The sequence below is a fragment of the Schistocerca piceifrons genome, chromosome 2 (assembly GCF_021461385.2).
Source record: "Schistocerca piceifrons isolate TAMUIC-IGC-003096 chromosome 2, iqSchPice1.1, whole genome shotgun sequence".
In the NCBI taxonomy this organism is placed as follows: Eukaryota; Metazoa; Arthropoda; class Insecta; order Orthoptera; family Acrididae; genus Schistocerca; species Schistocerca piceifrons.
In genome coordinates this window covers 951,597,508-951,604,690 of record NC_060139.1, presented here as the reverse complement: position 1 = coordinate 951,604,690, position 7,183 = coordinate 951,597,508, and the positions used below count along the sequence as shown (strand labels likewise).

The following is a 7,183-nucleotide window of genomic DNA, read 5'->3' as shown; positions in this document are numbered from 1 at the left end:
TGTGTGCCGGACCGAGACTCGAACTCGGTACCTTTGCCTTTCGCAGGCAATTGCTCTACCATCTGAGCTACCCAAGCACGACTCACGCCCTGTCCTCACAGCTTTACTTCTGGCAGTACCTGGTCGCCTACCTTCCAAACTTTGCAGAAGCTCTCCTGCGAACCTTGCAGAACTAGCACTCCTGAAAGAAAGGATATTGCGGAGACATGGCTTAGCCACAGCCTGGGGGATGTTTCCAGAATGATATTTTCACTCTGTAGCCGAGTGTGCGCTGGTATGAAACTTCCTGGCAGATTAAAACAGTGTGCCGGACCGAGACTCGAACTCGGGACCTTTTTGTTTGGAAGGTAGGAGACTGCAGATGCAAAGCTGTGAGGACGGGACGTGAGTCGTGCTTGGATAGCTCAGATGGTAGAGCACTTGCCCCCGAAAGGCAAAGGTCCCGAGTTCGAGTCTCGGTCCGGCATACAGTTTTAATCTGCCAGGAAGTTTCATATCAGCGCACACTCCGCTGCACAGTGAAAATCTCATTCTGCCACGTTGTTACGTTTTCTGTGATTGAGATTGGGCAATGCCGGCCGAAATTGGTCATTTCGTTTGGAAGTAATGTGGTTTTGTCGAACATTACATTATTTTCAAAATAATCAGTCATTGTAGCGACTAGCTCGAGAAAATGTTGTTGTTTCACTATTCTGCCTTTACGGTAGAGGAACACCTGTAACCTTTGCTGACGTGGATGAGATCAAAGACAGTAGTGCGGCAGTGCCACGTGCCGATGATGCCCCTGGGTTTCCCGGACAGAACTGCAGCCACAGTACTGAGAATTCCGACATGCACATGGCTGCTGGCGGCTGCTGCGCCTAATTGAAACTGATAATGGGATGCGGGAGGCCGACCAGTTTTGTGCTAACAGCCAATTACGGCGTCGACGCCCCAGTGCGCACGATAATGAACAGGCCGGCGACCGCTGCCCAGGGGTCCACCTCGCGCCGCCTCATCGCCGTCGTCGTCGTCATCATCATCATCATCATCATCATCATATACTTGACATATGTTCGTAGTTTTAAACTACTATGCTGGTTGCCGTTCTATTTCGTAAACCCAATTGTCTCTGGCATTAGGTGTGAGGATTACGTTTATCTGTAAGACGAGTAAACATCTCCAAAATTAAAGTAAAATATAATGGTAAAATACTTCAGTTTTATTCTTGTTACGACTGCTCATCGTTTTGGCCATGGGAGGAGCAAGGCAATTCCAGTCTGCTTCGTTTCTTCTGATAGTTACTGTTGTCCAATATTCTTTCATTCTCAGACAGCACTTTGCAATCTTTTTCGTTCTTCCGTCCACAATGAGTTTGCCGTGGGTCTGATTCTGTCCTAGAAACCTACGACAGCCTGAATTTTTATGGTTCCGGTCCCAGTGCATGAAAACGTAGCCTTTATCGGATCACTTTGTTGTCTGCTTGTCTATTGTCCGACTGTCGAAAACCATTTTTCCTAGGAGCAGTTTGACGTATAAAGTTTAATTTTCTGTTACGTCTTAGGATTTACGTTTCCTTGGCGATGTAGAAAATTGAAGCTTTTAACTCAATGCAGTCAGAAAATACGGCCGTAAGTGTCACGTATTAAGATACTCACAAACTCAATCATCCCTTTGACCAAAAATCATGAAATTTATCGGGAAGCATGGTTCCGCACTTCCAGCGGCCTTGCCACAGTGGCAACACCGGTTCTCGTAAGAACACCGAAGTTAAGCGCTGTTGTGCTTGGCTAGCACTTGGATGGGTGACCGTCCTGTCTGCTGAGCGCTGTTGGCAAGCGGTGAGCATTCAGTCCTTGTTAGGAAAATTGTGGAGCTATCTGACTGAGAAGCAGCGGCTCCGATCACGAAAAATGGCAATGGCCGCGAGAGCGGTGCTGACCACATGCATTATCTGCATCCTGTGACGCCAATAATCTGAGGTTGACACGGCGGTCGGTCAGTTCCGCTGTGCCTTCTGAGGCCTTTTCTGGCAGGTTTTTAAGGTTTCACATTACAAGTAAAGGGAAAAATCCGAAAATTGTTATTTTTTAATGATATCACTTAGAAAAAATATAACGTGTTATTAGACTGTCTGACTGTTCAGCCCTCTGGTAAGACCCCTTTTTCTCAAGAACGGGTAGACAAATCAGTTTGACATTTATATCAGATACTGAGGTCTGTGTCCTTTGGTGGCGTAAAAATTCTAAGCTTCTATGTCCATCAAAACATAAAGTACTGTCAGTTATGTCCTATATTTTGATACTCGCAAGCTCACTCATTAACACTTACACTTGACGTGAACGCATGATATTTGACTAGAAGATATGTTTTACAATGCAGAGAAAGGAAAAGAATCAGAAAATTATTATTATGTTACTAAACATAGGAAAAAAATTGTCTTTTGTCATTTCTTATCCGATTTTGAACTTGAAATTAAAACACTCTCGAAAGTCTGGAAATCCCTGTGACAGATATCTAATCAGTGTCAGTTTCAAAAATGGTTCAAATGGCTCTGAGCACTATGGGACTCAACTGCTGTGGTTATCAGTCCCCTAGAACTTAGAACTACTTAAACCTAACTAACCTAAGGACATCACACACATCCATGCCCGAGGCAGGATTCGAACCTGCGACCGTAGCAGTCGCACGGTTCCGGACTGCGCGCCTAGAACCGCGAGACCTCCGCGGCCGGCAGTGTCAGTGTCAATGTTGTTGTTGTTGTGGTTGTGGTGGTCTTCAGTCCTGAGACTGGTTAGATGCAGGTCTCCAAGCTACTCTATCCTGTGCAAGCTTCTCCATCTCCCAGTACCTACTGCAACCTACATCCTTCTGAATCTGTTTAGTATATTCATCTCTTGGTCTCCCTCTACGACTTTTATCCTCCACGCTGCCCTCCAATACTAAATTGGTGGCCCCTTGATGCCTCCGAATATGCCCTACCAACCGATCTCTCCTTCTAGTCAAGTTGTGCTACAAATGTCTCTTCTCCCCAATTCTATTCAGTACCTCCTCATTGGTTATGTGATCTACCCATCTAATCTTCAGCATTCTTCTGTAGCATCACATTTCGAAAGCTTCTATTCTCTTCTTGTCTAAACTATTTATCGTCCACGTTTCACTTCCATACATGGCTACACTCCATGCAAATACTTTCAGAAACGACTTCCTGACGCTTAAATCTATACTCGATGTTAACAGATTTCTCTTCTTCAGAAACCCTTTCCTTGCCATTGCCAGTCTATATTTTATATCCTGTCTACTTCGACCATCATCAGTTATTTTGCTCCCCAAATAGCAAAACTTATTTACATCTCAGGTGAAAATCGTTGAGTTCCCCAATTCCCGGAGTGGGTGAACTGTCTACATGCATAATTAAGTGCCGCGCGGGATTAGCCACGCGGTCTGGGGCGCTGCAGTCATGGACTGTGCGGCTGGTCCCAGAGGAGATTCGAGTCCTCCATCGGGCAAGAGTGTGTGTGTTTGTCCTTAGGATAATTTAGGTTAAGTAGTGTGTAACCTTAGGGACTAATGACCTTAGCAGTTAAGTCCCATAAGATTTCACACACATTTGAACATAATTAAGTTTGAACGAAATCCTTAATGCTAGGGTCCTGGACCGTTTTCATTACTTCAAACTCAAAACTTTGCAAATCTGCTTCCTGTATACCCATTTCTTCCAGATCCCTTTGTACCGATTGAATCTTGCGTGCTTTGGTTCTCTTGTTCACAGGAAACTGCATTATCTGATGTGTCGATTTCCCCCGTGTTCGAAGTTCTGGGTCCTCTTCTTCCTGATGGTATTTGTAGACTTAGAGAAAGCTTTTGACAATGTTGACTGGAATACTCTCTTTCACATTCTAAAGGTGGCACGGGTAAAATACAGAGAGCGAAAGACTATTTACAATTTGTACAGAAACCAGATGGCAGCTATAAGAGTGTAGGGGCAAGAAAGAGAAGCAGTGGTTGGGAAGGGAGTAAGACAGGGTTGTAACATATCCCCGATGTTATTCAATGTGAATATTGAGCAAGCAGTAAAGGAAACAAAAGAAAAATTCGGAGTAGGTATTAAAATCCATGGAGAACAAATAAAAACTTTGAGGTTCGCGGATGACATTGTAATTCTGGCAGAGACAGCAAAGGACTTGGAAGAGCAGTTGAACGGAATGGATGGTGTCTTGAAGGGAGGATATAAGATGAAAATCAACAAAAGCAAAACGAGGATAATGGAATGTAGTTGAATTAAGTCGGGAGATGCTGAGGGTATTAGATTAGGAAATGAGACGCTTAAAGTAGTAAATGAGTTTTGCTATTTGGGGAGCAAAATAACTGATGATGGTAGAAGTAGAGAGGATATAAAATGTAAACTGGCAATGGCAAGGAAAGCGTTTCTGAAGAAGAGAAATTTGTTAACATCGAGTATAGATTTAAGTGTAAGGAAGTCGTTTCTGAAAGTATTTGTATGGAGTGTAGCTATGTATGGAAGTGCAACATGGACGATAAATAGTTTGGACAAGAAGAGAATAGAAGCTTTCGAAATGTGATGCTACAGAAGAATGCTGAAGATTAGATGGGTAGACCACATAACTAATGAGGAGGTATTGAATAGAATTGGGGAGAAAGAGGAGTTTGTGGCACAATTTGACAAGAAGAAGGGACCGGTTGGTAGGAAACATTCTGAGGCATCAAGGGATCACAAATTTAGCATTGGAGGGCAGCGTGGTGGGTAAAAATCGTAGAGGGAGAGCAATAGATGAATACACTAAACAGATTCAGAAGGATGTAGGTTGCAGTAGGCACTGGAAGATGAAGAAGCTTGCACTGGATAGAGTAGTTCTGTCTGAGGACTGAAGACCACAACAACAACAACATTTTGATTCGCACGTTTTCTATGTTAACCGTGTCCTGTTCTTCGAGATATTAAATCCTCTTGAGAATCAAGCATTCCATATGTTGTAGCCTCTTCAGTTATTCTGTTTTTACGTGGTTCAGACATTTTTCTGCGTACAAGGCTTGCGGCTGGTAATGTCTCAGTTTTCCTTTGATTGAAAGATTAATATTATTTTGGATGGCCATAGTTTGTACGCTAAATTCAGGTTATTTATTCGTGTCCCCATTTCTTCTTTTTCTACCCACTCTCCTACGTATTTAAATCTGTTCGCCTTCCAGATTTTTCCTCCTTTCGTCGTCATCCACCTAGGAGCTGTCTTGATGTTCGTCGTATGCTGTACCTTCTCGATACAGATCTGCAGGCCTACTTGAGCCACTTATCTCTGTAGTTATGTGGCTGGATCAGCCACCTCTAATATTTCAGACTGTATCTCTGTCGATATACAGACAACATAATCGTTTCATTTTTTTTAGTACCCCAGTCGTATTTACCCGCTCTCGTCGCCATTCTCTGATCATCTTATCAAGGAAACTGTTGAATAGGAAGAGGAAGGATCCCTCACTGTTGGCCACAGTTTTGATCACAAAGGAGTCTTAAAGCTTTCCTCTTAACTTAACCTTGGTTGTCATGTTGTTGAAGATGCGTTTAATCAGTTTTTTGGATTTTCAAAAAAATGGCTCTGAGCACTATGGGACTCAACTGCTGAGGTCATAAGTCCCCTAGAACTTAGAACTACTTAAACCTAACTAACCTAAGGACATCACACACATCCATGCCCGAAGCAGGATTCGAACCTGCGACCGTAGCGGTCACGCGGCTCCAGACTGTAGCGCCCAGAACCGCACGGCCACTCCGGCCGGCTTGGATTTTCAGTTCAAACAAATCTCCTCTAAAAATTGGAAGCTTACGAGGCTACCAACCGAATCACAGGCTTATTTTTGTTTCTCAGTTTGGAGAAAGTAAAAAAAAAAAGGTCAAATCAGTCTTTCTCTGAGCGGTACAGTTGCTTCAGATTTTCACCAAGCAGTACGTGAGACAAGTGGTCTTCCGTTCGAAGAGAGGTCTGATCCAGCTCTTCTCGCTAATTTGTAATGTGAAAGTCTCTTCATCTCTGCATAATAACTGCGTCCAACACTCATTTCAGCCTGCCCACTGAAGTCAAACTTTCGTCTCCTATATTTTTTATTACCATCACACTTGCCTGCAGTTATCAGATTGATACCTCAGGATGCGTCCTTCCAATCTGTCCCATCTTTTAGTGGTATTTTGTCATAAAGTTCTTGCTTTCCCGATTCGATTCAGCACATCTTCATTACTGAACCAAATTACTCACCTAATAATCATCATTCTTCTGCAGCACCTTAATTCAAAAACTTCTATTCTCTTCTTCTCCATACTGTTCATCGTCGACGTATCAGCTCCGTACAAGGTTACACTACAGAGAGATACCTCCAGGAAACACTTCCTAACACTTACAGTTATATTCGATTTTGACATATTTCTTTTTTACAGAAAAACTTTCCTTGCTATTGCCAGTAAATTTTTATATCCTCTCTTACTTTGTTACCAAAATAAGAAAACTCATCTTCTACTTTTAGATTTGCTAATCTAATTCCTCCGGCATCGTCTGTTTTAATTCAGCTGCATTCCAGCACCCTTGTTTTATTTTCGTTAATGTTTATCTTAGAGTCCCTTTCCAAGACACTACGCATTCCGTTCAGCTACTCCTCCAAGCCGTTCTGTCTGACAGAAGTAGAGCGTTATCGGTAGACATCAAAGTTTTAATATCTTCTTCCTCAAATTTAATTTCCTTTCCAAACTGCTCCTCGGGTTTCTTCACTGCCTGCTCATTCTACAGATTGTACAACATAGGGGGATAGGCTACAACTCTGTCTCAGTCCCTTCACAACTACTGCTTCCCTTCCATGTTCTTCGAGTCTTAAAACTTTGTCTCGTTTCTGTATAAACAGTGGATATACGTTGGCCCATTTTTCTTGTTTTGTTGGTGATAAATTGAGAAAGTGTATGTATCGAAAAAAAAATCTTAAGCTTGAGAGAAGGTTAAACTTCAGGCAGTGTCTGAATATCTGACGTCTGCACATGCGAGTATCTCCCTATCGGTCCTTCACTTTGTGGTAGGTGACTTTACTTCACGTACAGCTGGATTCAGCTGCCTGCACACAGCTTGCTGTTTCAAAATATACATATTGGTTCAAATGGCTCTGCGCACTATGGGACTTAACATCTGAGGTCATCAGTCCCCTAGAACGTAGA

The 7,183-nt window shown here is 42.9% G+C and overlaps 1 non-coding gene across 1 annotated transcript; it reads left to right on the top strand.

Moving 5' to 3' along the window:
• Window positions 1-392: 392 nt before the first annotated feature.
• On the top strand, window positions 393-467 carry Trnas-cga. Its single transcript has one exon. It is a non-coding gene; the product is annotated as a tRNA-Ser (tRNA).
• Window positions 468-7,183: the final 6,716 nt, after the last annotated feature.